The 13304-nt window shown below is 47.2% G+C and overlaps 1 protein-coding gene across 11 annotated transcripts in view; it reads left to right on the forward strand.

Annotated features, from left to right (window-relative positions):
• ATP6V1C1 (ATPase H+ transporting V1 subunit C1) overlaps nucleotides 1-13304 on the forward strand; it is a 151411-nt gene that overhangs the window by 111328 nt on the left and 26779 nt on the right. For 10 of the 11 annotated variants that reach the window (XR_006212880.1, XR_006212886.1, XR_006212885.1 and 7 more), the window contains exon 17: nucleotides 8773-8908. The exons of the other annotated variant lie outside the window; for it this stretch is intronic. The gene's annotated coding sequence lies outside the window, so the exon portion shown is untranslated. The remainder of the gene's footprint in view (nucleotides 1-8772; nucleotides 8909-13304) is intronic. 11 annotated transcript variants of the gene reach the window in all.

Here is a 13304-nt window from a genome sequence, read left to right on the forward strand (position 1 = left end):
GCTTGACTCCATCGCATCTGTCACTGCTGACCATTCCTTCCCCCAGGAACTCTCGTTCCTCCTGGTTCTTGCGCGGCACTCTCCGTCTTCTGTGCAGCTGTTCCACTGTGGCCCTCACACTCGACTGTGCGACTGTGCGTGAACATCGCCCCGAGGGCTTGCCGGCCCCACCCCAGGACTGCCGAGTCAGCAGGTCCAGGGCGGGCCCAAGGGTTTTGCCTCTAACCGGACTCCGTTGATGCTGCTGCCGCTCCAGAGACCACACTCTCGATGCTGACATTGCAGTTTTTCCAGAATGTTCTCTCATTGTGAGTTCTCCTTAGTGTCATCCTGTCTATCTCATGGATTCTGGTGTCATTTATTTTCTGAAACTCAGTCTCTCATTTCCACATCTCTCTGGTCTGGCAGGGAGATGTGCTTGGGGATTATCTTCAGTGTTTCTTGGAAGTAGCGCTTTTGGCATTTGGGTTGTGACAGTTCTGTGCTGAGTGGGGCAGTCCTGTGTCTTGCAGGATATTTGGTCCCACCCAGGCACTGGAACAACCAAGACACCCCCCACTTTCCCATCCCCCCGCTCCCGCACATTTCCAAATGCCCCCGGGGCTGTGGTGCCGTCCCAGCTGAGAAGCACTGGACTCCCCCATCCTGCACCTCCTGTATCCTAGCACACACCCCATCAATCAAGCAGAGACCTCTCCCTTCTCCCTCAACCTCCCTCCCTTTTAATTAGTCACCAATTCCATCCATTTAGTTCTAAAACAGCTCTTAATCTTTGATTTTAACTACTTCCGTAGTTAAAAGCGCAGGTTTTAACATCCGGCTCCTTGGCAGGAGTTCAATTAAAATCCTCATTTGGCCATTTAGTAGCTGTGTGACGTTAGGCAAGCTAACTAACCTCTCTGAGTCTCAGCGTCTTCATAAAGAGAAGATAAGAATTCCTTCACAGGGTTATTGTGAGGATTAGCAGTGAGGTCCAAGCACTTTTCCCTGACACAGATGGGCCCTCAGCAAATAACGGCTGTCCCTAGGGGCCTGATGGTTTCTGCCTTAGACCACTGCAGCTGCCCCCTGCCAGCCTCCCCAATCTCTGTGCCCCAATCCTTGCCCCTTGCTTTTTAAAACGCAGCCTGGCCCGGCCACTCTCTGCTTAGGATCTTCATGGATCCCTGTCGCACATACAGTTAAATTCCTTAGTGTGGCCTATAAGGCTCTTTTGATTGCAACCCAGTTTTCCAGCCTTAACTCTTGTCTTCCTGTCAACCTGCTTCCTCTGCTCACCACCAACCCCCAGCTTGCCCCCTCTCTCTCTCTCTCTCTCTCTCTCTCTCTCTCTCTCTCTCAGATTCACTGTCCCCACCCCCTCACATCTCCATGTTTCTCCTTTGCCTAGAAAGTGCCTGCTCCTTCCGGGCCAGCTCAAATGCCTTTCTCCTTCTCCTTCTCCTTCTCCTTCTCCTTCTCCTTCTCCTTCTCCTCCTCCTTCTCCTCTTTCTCTTTCTCTTTCTCTTTCTCTTTCTCTTTCTCTTTCTCTTTCTCTTTCTCTCTGGAGTCTTTCCCCTGCACCTCCTTCCGTCCTTGTTCCCACTGTGAGATGCGTGTCTCTCTTCTGGTGTGTGTTTTGTGTACCTGATTTCCAGTTTCTCCTTCACTTGCTGAGCGTGATGTGGTGGAAAGGGCACGGGCTTTTTCCCATGACACCTTTTCCCTCGGGCTGCATGGTGACTCAGCCACCCCTGAGGGGGAGCACGTTGGCACACGCCCCGCTGTGGATGAGTAGTGTTTGGGTTCCCCTATGTGCCTCACGGACTCGGATGAGATCATATCATTAAGGCACCTGATAGAGTTCTCAGTGGGGAATAGTTGGGCAGAATGCCACTGGGGGCTCTCCACTTCCCTTCCCCTTCCCCTTCCCCTCTGAGCATCACTCGCCAGCACCATTCCGATTGTTCCAGTGTTCTGTTGCTGCCTGAACCAGTTACCACAAACTCAGTAGCTTGGATGACATGTGTTTCCCATCCTATGGTCTGGTAGGTCAGCAGTTTGCCCCCGATCTCACTTGGCAAAATCAATGTGTTGACAGGTTCCTTCCTAGAGCCTCCAGGGGAAGATCCCTCTCGTCACTCAGTTTGGGTTGTTGGCAGAATTCACTTCATAAGGTTGTAAGACTGAGGTTCCCGTTTTCTTGCTGGCTATTGGCTGGAGGCCATGCTTAGCGAGTAGCCGTCTGTCGCTGGTCCTTGCATGGAGCTCCCTAGAGCTTAGAGCCAGCCACAGGGCACCAAATCTTCTCACTCGGCCACCTCTCAACACCCGTTTCTGCTCCTGCCGTGTGATTGTAATGGGCTCACCTGGATAATCCAGGATAATTTCCCCATCTCAAGGTCCATAACCTTAATCACATCCATAAAGTCCCTTTTGCCATGTGAGGTAATACATTCACAGGTTCCAGGGACCACAGCGTAAACATCTTGAGGGGCCCTTATTCTGTCTGCTACACCTATCCTCTCTCTGAACTCTGAAATATCACAAATGTTTTTCCCTTTCTTGATGATCCTCTGGTCATTTTCTTCCAAAGAATCCTTTGTCTCTGCAATAGCAGGCACCTCTTCTTGGGCATGGTGAGCGACGTGGTTATTGGTTGTTTTTGGCAGCCCAGAACTGGCCCTCCTCCCCTGAGTGATGGTACCCCGATCCTCCAGCCCCTGTTCTCAGGGTAAGTGGGGTGGTGCTGAATCAGTCGGCCAGCTCAGTGGTGGGCCGTGACCACACAGCTTAAGAGTGATTGGGCCAGGAATGGGGACCCGACAGACATCGGGCTACTGAGACATTGACCGGGGACTTTTCCTGGAACTGTTGGACAAGAGGCCTTTCTCCTTCCAGTGGGACAGACTGCTGGATAGAATGGCAGCCTGGAGATGGAGGTGGCTTTCTTGACCTCACCAGGCTAGGAAAGAGCCTGCCAGAGAATGAGGCCAACCTGAAAAATCAAAGCAGACCTAAAAAATGGAGACCAATAGATTTGTGCTGACCTAGTTTGAGCCCCTGGATTTAGAATTTTCTGAAGCCTGATGTGTACCTGAACTTTTAAGTTATAATGTAGCAATAAATTCCCTTCCTTGCCTTAGCGGGGTCAGGTTGGGTTTGTGATGACCGTGTGTCATGACTCGGGCAGTGAGTGAAGGTGGAATCACAGGGTTTATGTGTTCCGATAATGTAGCTCTGTCTTCTGGGTCTTCATGGAGATTCTGTTGAAAGACCTTATACTACTTGTGGGACCTGTTATTGTTTGTCTGGAATTTATGTGAAGGTCAGCTGCTCCCACAAATTCGTGGAAGAAGCTCTCTTTAGTTACACATCTAGTGTCAGTGGCTGCTTATTCGTTTAAAAAATTGTAAGTAGTTCTGTGCCTATATAGCTGCAGTAGGAAGGCATGTCTGCTTCTAGGGAGACGTTGGCAAGACCGTGAATACTTGTACCCATGAGGCCAGCCAGGCTTTGAGGGGCTATAACACCCAGCCAGGGAAGGAAAGAGCCCTGTCTGCTCTGCTCCCCTCTGGCCTGTCCCTGAGGCAGTCTGCTCAACAGACACAGTACTCACAGCCAGACCTAGAAGGCCACTCACGCACTAACACACGCGTACGTCCAGGAATCCCCCAGTATTTGAGGAAAACCCAACATGCTGAACGGGGAGGCACTAAACCCAGCAAATGAAAAAAATAACATGGAAGAAAACATGAATCTGACAAGTGGAGTAAGGCTCTTTGAAAAAATAATACGAAGATTCATGTTTATAGACAAAAAGCTAGGTATCTTGGGTATGGTTAAACACTAAAAGGTGTTGGTTGGTTTCTAAGAAATGATTTACCTCGGGGCGCCTGGGTGGCGCAGTCGGTTAAGCGTCCGACTTCAGCCAGGTCACGATCTCGCGGTCCGTGAGTTCGAGCCCCGCATCAGGCTCTGGGCTGATGGCTCGGAGCCTGGAGCCTGTTTCCGATTCTGTGTCTCCCTCTCTCTCTGCCCCTCCCCCGTTCATGCTCTGTCTCTCTCTGTCCCAAAAATAAAAATAAAAAACATTGAAAAAAAAAAAAAAAAGAAATGATTTACCTCAATCTAATTTAGCATTTTAATAAATCCTCCAAGGGGAAGGAAAAAAAAATGAGGTTAGAGTGGGAGAGAGCCAAAGCATAAGCGACTCTTAAAAACTGAGAACAAACTGAGGGTTGATGGGGGGTGGGAGGGAGAGGAGGGTGGGTGATAGGTATTGAGGAGGGCATCTTTTGGGATGAGCACTGGGTGTTGTATGGAAACCAATTTGACAATAAATTTCATATATTAAAAAAAAGAAAAATAAAATAAATCCTCCAAAAGCATGTTAATATAATGTGCCTAGCATGGTAGTTTGCACACACATGCAATAGATATTAGCTATTCTAATGAGAAAAAAAAGCAAGTTGAAGAACAGTATTATAATATGTGACTATATTATTAAAACAGAAAGCAAAACTCCACCTTTTTATATAGACCTATATAGTAAATGCTTAGGAAAGGCCTGGAAAGAGTTACTGCTGGGGAGGCTCAGGGTGGGGAGTGAGGAATGGCCTGCAAAGATTTTTACTTTATTTTTTATTATTTTTAAAAACTATTTTTGAGAGAGAGAGAGAGAGCGTGTGAGCCAGGAAGCGGGGGAGAAAGAAGGAGACACAGAATCTGAAACAGGCTCCAGGCTCCAAGCTGTCAGCAGAGGGCCCGACGCGGGGCTCGAACCCACAAACCATGAGATCATGACCTGAGCCAAAGTTGGATGCTCAAACCGATTGAGCCACCCAGGGGCCCCACAAAGATTTTTACTTTAGCTATATGTTGTGCAAATTTTACAGTGAGACTGTATTCAAGCCCAGTATTATTTTAATTAACAGATTTTTTTTCTTTTTTGGGGGGAGGGGGCTTAAGTAGAGGGAGAAGTAATAAAATCCCACAAAAGCCTGCTATTATAGTCTGGTCTGTAACATGGGGATTTGTTTTATTCCCTCAGCCCCGGTATTATACGTGACTTTTAAAATATCCTTTGTATTAATCCTTGTTAATTTATAATCACCATTGAATCCAGTGTTTTTAAGATGTGGGCCAGGATTCATCCAAGGGTGGTGAACCCCAGGTAGAGGGTTTCCATCAGCACTTTCTTAAAAAAAAAAAAAAAAAAAAAAAAGGGAAAGAAAAAAAATAGGAGACAACAGAGCAGAGCAGAATCGAATAAAATAAAACTATGCTTCACAAGCTTTAAGGTTAAATACTGTTTTGTGAAGCTTTGTCACGTGAAATGTATTTCTCGCTGTGGCCTGTGGCCTCAAAAGTTTGAAAAATCACTAATCTAACCCATTTTCTTCCTGGGAGGCTGCTAAACAAACCTGAATATTTTGTTTTCCCTTTGGTGTATTTGCAGAGTATGTTGTCTTGAATTATTAAACACTAAAGAAAAAGAGAAGCAGGCACGGCAGATTCATTCTTGCCATTTTCTCACTAAGTTCAGTTTTTGGAAGAGCAGAAGCAAGAGCAGTTGTAAGTGAAAGAGAAACGTAGTCTGCTCCTTCTAAGTGCTCATTAGCACTGGCAAAGAGCCTCTCCAAATGAGGTTCAAGAGGCTTCTGGGTTCTGAATCGCAGCATTCCTTTGTAACTTAATGAGGAAACTAACCAGCAGCTAAATAACTGCTCTGTCAGCCTGGATTTCCTGTTACCAAACATCAAAAAGAGACATTTAGAATCATGAGTATTTCAGATTTGTGAATAAAGGATCAAAAAGTCCTATCACACACATGGAAGAATTTGGAAGGTGAATTTTCTGAAGTCACGGGTCTAGGATAGATACACAATTTGTCTTTGCTGTGCAACAGTATAGTTATATTTGTTCTTATAAACCTAACACATGGTATTAAGCACACACACAGAATATGTTTAATAAGAGAAATTTCTGAACTCAACACACATGACCTACATTTATACATGGAGACTTAACTGTCTCCTCTCGCTTCTCTCCCTGATCGCAACCAGCTCATTTTACTCATCCTCTTTTGGAGCTAAGGTAGCTCTTTTTTTTTTTAAGTTTTATTTATTTATTTGTTTTTTTGAGAGAGGGAGCGCATGTGGGTGAGGGGCAGGGAGAGAGAGGGAGGGAGAGAGAATCCCAAGCAGGTTCTGCACCATCAGTGCAGAGCCCTGTACGGGGCTTGAACCCATGAACTGTGAGATCATGACCTGAGCCAAAGTCACACTTAACCGACTGAGCCACCCGGGCACCCTGAGTTAGTCTTTGATGCATCCACTGCACTGTGTGACTTATAACTGGGGTGTGGGAGAGCCTCAGTGTGAGGGAGGGAACAAGATCTTGCTCCAATATGTCGAAAGCCAAATTAATTCAGTTATCTTTCATATCTGTTTTCTAAAAAGAGAAGATCTTAAATAATTCATGATCCCACATAACTGTGTTATTTTTATAACACATTACTCTGTGTGTGTGTGTGTGTGTGTGTGTGTGTGTGTGCATGTGTGTGCACGCGCGTACACCCGCCTGTGGTGTAATACAATAATTTTTAATGTCCTGTTTGGTATTCTGTTTTCACTTACCTATTGCATTCTTACTTAGTGTGCCTAATTACCTACTATTGATTTTGCTGCAAGTGTTTGGGGTATTTCCCTTTAACAGAAAAGGAAATAGAGCTAGATATAGATGATCATGTTATTTGTTTCTATTTTTACTCAACGAAGCAGTGCTTCTGCTGTTTGGCTTTAAGAAGCTGTGAGTCCTAAATAGAAAAACAGCAGCCAGTCTTGCCTTATTTACTACTGAAAGAAATCCCACCTGCCAGCATTCTCAGACCCAAGTTCTGTTTCCAATCCATGTTATTCCTTGGAATATTCCACTTAGACTGGTGATTGGAAAAACTGTGGGTTTGAATTCACACTTCTCATGGTATTTTGGTAGTGACCATTCTGAGAGCAGGGCCTGGTGTGGCTAAAAGCCTTCGTGTTCTAATATAATGGGGCGGGGGGTGGTGGCTAGGGAGTGCCCTTGTGTCTTGGCTTGAAGGGGTGGCAAAGAGTCGAGTCCCAAGCAAACTCTCCAGTTAGCCCTGCCTATGTACAATGTCAAATATTTCCTTCCCCCAATGCCATCACCTCGAGGTGTCTAGGGACCTCCTCTCCTTGAAGAGGCTTTATGTGTGTTTGGAACATTAAAACATAAGTCGGAAACAGACTGACTCCCGGGCACAGACAGGTGCCCCCTGTCTAATGGTGGGTGGAAGATGGTCAATGGATGATGGGTATCCTGGTATTAGAGAGACAGGGTTGTGGCATACACTGTTGGTTGTCTCTCAGCGTAGTCCATACCCTGTTAGAAGGGCTCACCACCCACAGTAGAGACTAAATATGTCAGATATTTCTGGCCTCCACTGTAGCTAGGGGATGGTATATGACCCAGTCTAACCAATGAGATGTAAAGGGAAATCTGCTGAAGAGCATGTAGGAAAGATTTTCCTCCCTACTAAAAAGAAATATGCACAAGAGCCCTTCTTCCCTGTCTCCTTTCATTATGTGTTTGGATGCAGTTGCATGAGGATGTGATGCTTGGAGCTGTGGCAGCCATCTTGCATCAATGAGATGAGAAGCCTAGAAAAAAACCCAGTCCTCTGAGATAGCAGAAGAGAGAGCCTGGGTTCTTAATGACAAATTTGCATTCTAAAAACTTGGGAAAATAATATTTCATCAAAACCATACATTTATTATTAGGGGTGCCTGGGTGGCTTAGTCGGTGAACGTCTGACTCTTGATTTCAGCTTGGGTCATGATCTCACGGTGTGTGAGATCAAGCCCCATGTTGGGCTCTGCGCAACAGAGTAGTAGGACCTGCTTGGGATTCTCTCTCTCCCTCTGTCTCTCTGCCCCCTTCCCCATGCACGTGCTCTCTCTCTCTCTCTCAAAATAAACAACTTTAAAAGTAAAAACTTAAAAAACTACCCATCGATCAGTTATTTTAAAAGTGCACCACATCGCTTGGCCTTTCCAGCACCTTCCACTCTCTGGGCAGTGATATGGCTGCTCTGTTACCCACAGGAGTTTCCCTTTGGGTGACTCTCCCCCCTCCCTCTCAGAGGAGCAGATTTAACCGGAGCCCTGGTGCTTTTCTCCTTTGGAATTTGTCTCCTTGGGCCTTTCTCTTGGGCATGTAAGTGGCAGCTGCGGGCTCCGACTGAGGAGACGGGCGCTTATTCTGGGGAATCACATCGGTTTTACAGCACCCAGAGCAGCTCGAGCATTTCTTTACCCATTAGCTGTTATTGACCCATCGTGGAGTCTCTGAAGTTTTGACCTGGTGTGAAATCCTCGAACTGACAGGGCCTCTGAAGCACAGCTCGTTTCTGCCCTTATCACGAAACACTTCTGCCTTCAAACTGTCTTGGCAGATGGACAAAGGGTTTTATGATTCCGCCACACTCTCTCAGCTTGGTTACTGGTATGGTGCTCTGGTTAGAAGTGCCTACCGGTTGCTCACCAACTACATGCTGAATCTGGATATTCCTGATGGGAGGTCTGAGTGTGCCGGGCAAGTATATCATTCATTCTTTTCCTAAGTGGACATTTATTGAGTGCCTGCTGTGTGTAGTCACAGGAGTTGCAGGAGATACAAAGCAAAAGAAAAAATTCCAGCCCTGGAGAAGTCCATGTGTTTGTTTCTTTAGCAGTAGTGGAAGGATTCAAAATATCATTTGCTCTCCAGCTCAGGGGTCCCTCTTGGACCTTTCCTTGTGGACCGAGGATCTTTATGTCCTGCTGGGGCCAGAGGATGTGAAGGCAGCTGCCTAGGCTAGAGATGCTGGTGATGATCTAGAAACCTGAGTGGGTGCCCAGAGAAGGTAAGTTCAGCCCCAGAGCCACCTGGTGGGTGGTCTGCTGATGGTGTTGGGGAAGGAGACCAGCCATTGCAGGGGTGGGGAGCGTTTGGGGATGCCCGAATTCCAAAACAGAAGAAAGGCTGAATTTCTGTGAAACAGGAACATCTCAGAGGAGATGGGGAGGGAGGGGTTCCAAGTTGGCAGACTTTCCAGAAAAGAGAAAGCTCTCTTTTTTCCTACATCTCTCACCTGGCATTCTTCCTCACCCCAGGACCTGGAGGGAGTTCAGACTCTTTCCATTCTGGGGCCTAAGGACAGAACTGAAGAGTTAATATAAATAGCATGCTGAGAACGATGCCTGGCACAGAGCGAGGGCTATTTAAGTGTCTGTCTTTTGTTGTTATGCTGCTATTTTCGTTCCCAAATGATCAGACAGATGGACCTGGACCTTCCATTGGAAAAGCCACTCACTAGCGGTGGTCTGAATTCTGTGCAGACAACTTGTGGGCAGAGGGCCCATCTCTACACCCTGCCCCTCAGCCCTTACTGATGTCATGTGGCTAAATCCCTCTGCTGCCTGTTTTAGGAGGCTGGGGGAAGCTCCCAGACCCCATCCCTTCCTCAGAGCAGGGCCAGGTGGGGGCAATGAGGTGTCTGCCATGAGTAGTTCTGGTTGGCATCCATGTAGCAAAGAACCCCAAAGACACCTCAAGGTCCAGAGGTGCAGTGAAAGGAGGCTTGACTCTGCGAGGAGATGAGGAGGGTGGAGAGGGGCTCTGGAATACTCGAGAAGCATCGAGGGGCGCCTGGGTGGCTCGGTCGGTTAAGTGTCTGACTTTGGCTCAGGTTGTGATCTCGCAGTTGGCGAGTTCGAGCCCCACGTCGGGCTCGCTGCTGTCAGCGCGGAGCCCTCTTTGGATCCTCTATCCCCCTCCCTCTACCCTTGCCCTGCTTGTGCGCTCTCTCTCTCTCTCTCAAAAATAAATAAACATTAAAAAAAAAGAAGCAGCAGCATTGAGAAGTCCCAGCTCGCCTCACTCTTGGAGAGCGTGCCCTGTTACTATGCAGAGGGAAGCTTTCTTTTCTCACCTTCTTAGTGGTGTGGGACCTGTTCTTATGGGTTAACCAATCCTCCTGAGCCTTAACCAGGACTTCTCGAAAGGCTCCCAAGAGTTTGGAAATTGGATGGAAAATCCTCTAAACCAAGTACTTGAGAGCTCCCCTGACAGTAGGGGGCTCCAGTCACCCACATGACAAATGAAAAGTAAATGTTTTCATTAGAGGAGCTCTGTTTTGGTAGCAGGTGGAAAACGTAGAGTTTAAAACACATGCTTAAACCGCTTTTACTGAGGAAATCTTAAGGGACTGTCCTTATAGAAAGTGCTTAAAAAGTAAACCTAGAGCGATTACTTAGAGTGTCCAGATAGGTAGCATGAGATAATTATTGAACATTTTATAATTTTATCTTCAGCATTTATAGGGGGCTTAATAAGTGTCAGACTCTGTGCTTAGTGTTTTGCATCCGTTATCTCTTTTAACCTTCATAGTAACCCTGTGATGAAAAAATCATGAGTAACTAGATGCAGGGTCACGGTCGCTTGCCCAAAGTCACCAAAGTTTGCCTCGGCTCCAGAGCTGTGTTCTTAGAACCGTTAGAACTCACCGCTTGGGAAATCATTGGTTTCCCTGTGAATAGTCACAAGTGTTCTGGAAACTAGTCAAGGCTTTTATAGGAAGCCTCTTATTTGGGACTTTGAGGGGCAGGGAGAGAATATTTACCATGGTCTGAAGAATAAGAAAAAAAAAAAAAAAGGAAATGGTCTCATTTCTTCTGAAATCTAATGTCAGGTGGTCGGGTCATTTCAGCCAAAGTGGATTTTTGTCTCTGTTGACTTGGCCGGCCACAGGTGCACTTTTGGGGTCCATGTTTTCAGACACAAAGCCCCTTTCTCCTCCCTTACTGGTTCGGGACTAGGCCAGGAGGAAGGGAATGCCGATTCTGGGCCAGGCTGCTCTCCGGCTGCCTTGGGGCAGCGCCCCCGCCTCATCCACTCTCAGCCTGTGGGCCAAGTGGGGGAACGAGCCCTGCCTCCCTCCGAGCTCCGATCAGAGACAAACGTGCCACATCACTGCTGTCGGGGTGCGCGGGGGACCCCAGGCCCTGAGCAGAGAGGTAGCTGTGTGCAGGACTGCAGACCCACTCAGCCTTCCTTTTAAGGAGGCCTTGTAAGAGGCATATTTTTGAGACTGATGCAAAATCCCAGGCAGCGACGTTCCTTCCAGTGACTCAGCCCAGTAGGTGGAACTGACTTTAAATAATGACAGTATCGACCATCTTCCCCCTCCCGCAGTGTCACACAGCAGCAAACACAAACTCTCAGCCCCGCACCCGCTGTGTCAGCTGCTCTCCGCAAGAGCAGAGTGGCTGGGGTAAAGTAACGCATCTGTTGGACAATGTCCTCCTCCTCCCCAGAAACAAGCCCAGATAAACAAGAGTGACAAAAGGGTCACTCTGTACACCCCCCTCTCAGAGTGAAGCGAGCCATAATTCTAGCTGCCACCATCAGGGAAGAGGCCGCTTGAGTTCATTAGGAAGGGAAGCCACCCAGTCTCAGTTCAAAACATTTAGAAACTGGTAACGTCTTAGAAAGAGACTGCGGTAATTGGATCGGCAGTGTCACACGTCTCTGTAGACAGAACGAAAGGGACGTTGGCTCAGGAAAGGGGGCGCAGGTCATGCTGGGTTTGGATCTAACAAGCTTCTCTGTGTTCCGCGTAGACGTTGATTCACTGAGCCCAAACAGTGCCCAGCCACGGCCCCTGCCTCGAGGTGTCCTTGACCCTAGGTGCCTCCAGAGGTGAGGGGTCAATCGGGGACTTTACTAGGGCCTCTGGAGGATTGCAAGGACCAAATAAGAGTCAAGGTCCTCAAGCTGTCAGTGGGAGGAGAGGAGGATGGTTTCTTAGCAGCCATGAGATGGGAAGGGTCGGAGGGAAGACTCCAGAATAGCGTCCTGCATCAAAGCCCCTGGCTCCATATCCCTCAACTTTACTCACTCCAAAGCCGGAGGCCCCGGATTGGGCGCTGGGCCAAAATGGATTTATTTTGTGTGCATCATTTTAAGGAATACCCAGTGTGTACTGTCAGAACAAAAACAAACTAAAAGCAGATTCAATTCTCTCTGCTGAAAATAAAGGAAGAGATTTCCCTTTTCTCTCTCTCTCTCTCTCTCTTTGTTTTGCTTTTTTCCAAGCATTGATTTTAGGAAACTTGCCATTATAAGTGCCTTCTCCCATCTTTGAAAGATGCACATATCATTTAAAAAAAATTGTTTTTAACATTTATTTATTTTTGATAGAGACAGAGCGCAAGTGGGGGAGGGCCAGAGAGAGAGGGAGACACAGAATCCAAAGCAGGCTCCAGGCTCTGAGCTGTCAGCACAGAGCCCAATGCGAGGCTTGAACTTGTGAGCCACGAGATCATGACCTGAGCCGAAACCAAGAGTCAGATGCTTCACCGACTGAGCCACCCAGGTGCCCCGAAAGATACACAAATCGTTTTGAAGACTAGATTGGCATTTTGCCAACGCTGTGGCCCAGGAGTGTCTCTGTCGGTGACCTAGGCCCCATGTCTTTGAAATGTGAACATCAAGGGAGACAGTGCTCTGTCTTAGGTGGGAGGGTAGGAGCCTAACTTCGGTGAGCACCTCCCTCTAAGCCTCAAGATAACCTCCTATCATGAAGTCGGAAGGTCATTTCTCCTCTGGATAAAGCCAGTTAGCTAGCACACAAGGTCCTCAACTACCAGGTAGAGTTAGAATGAACTACGTGTGACCAATGGTGCCATCACTTGCCCGTACTTGAGGACTAGTGATGGTTTGTCTTGAGAACACGTATGGAACGGGTAGTGTCTGCCTGGCTCTTTAAAGAGTGAGACTTTGTTCTTTCTCTGCAATTCGCAGCACATTGTGCCGCACATCACAGTCTGGCTTAATGCTTATTCAGTAATAAAACTGATCTTATTCTGTACTACCTTTTGGAGAGAATTTCTGGGTTAAATACCCTATGCCTGTTCTGTGCCTGACCTCCCGCACTCAGTCCATATTTATAAGTACAGCATACATCACCTTGGCCTTTTATAGATAACGTTCTCCTAAAGGACCCAAACATTTGCCAAGAGATGACCTTAGAGCTCTGTGAAGTAAGGATCAGATATATCTACTTTCATTTTGTGGTGGTTCCGGAAGGTGTGGGGCTAGTCTGAGACTGGAGAAAGGTCAGGGAACTGTTTTACGAGGGAACTGTTAAATCCCTCAACTCCAGGACATTCCATATCTGCTGCTGTCTTACCCATCCCACAGGAACCCACACCATTTGATTTTCACTGTATTATAATCTTACAATTTTCTTCTTTTTT

The sequence above is a fragment of the Panthera tigris genome, chromosome F2 (genome assembly GCF_018350195.1).
Source record: "Panthera tigris isolate Pti1 chromosome F2, P.tigris_Pti1_mat1.1, whole genome shotgun sequence".
NCBI classification, from domain to species: Eukaryota; Metazoa; Chordata; class Mammalia; order Carnivora; family Felidae; genus Panthera; species Panthera tigris.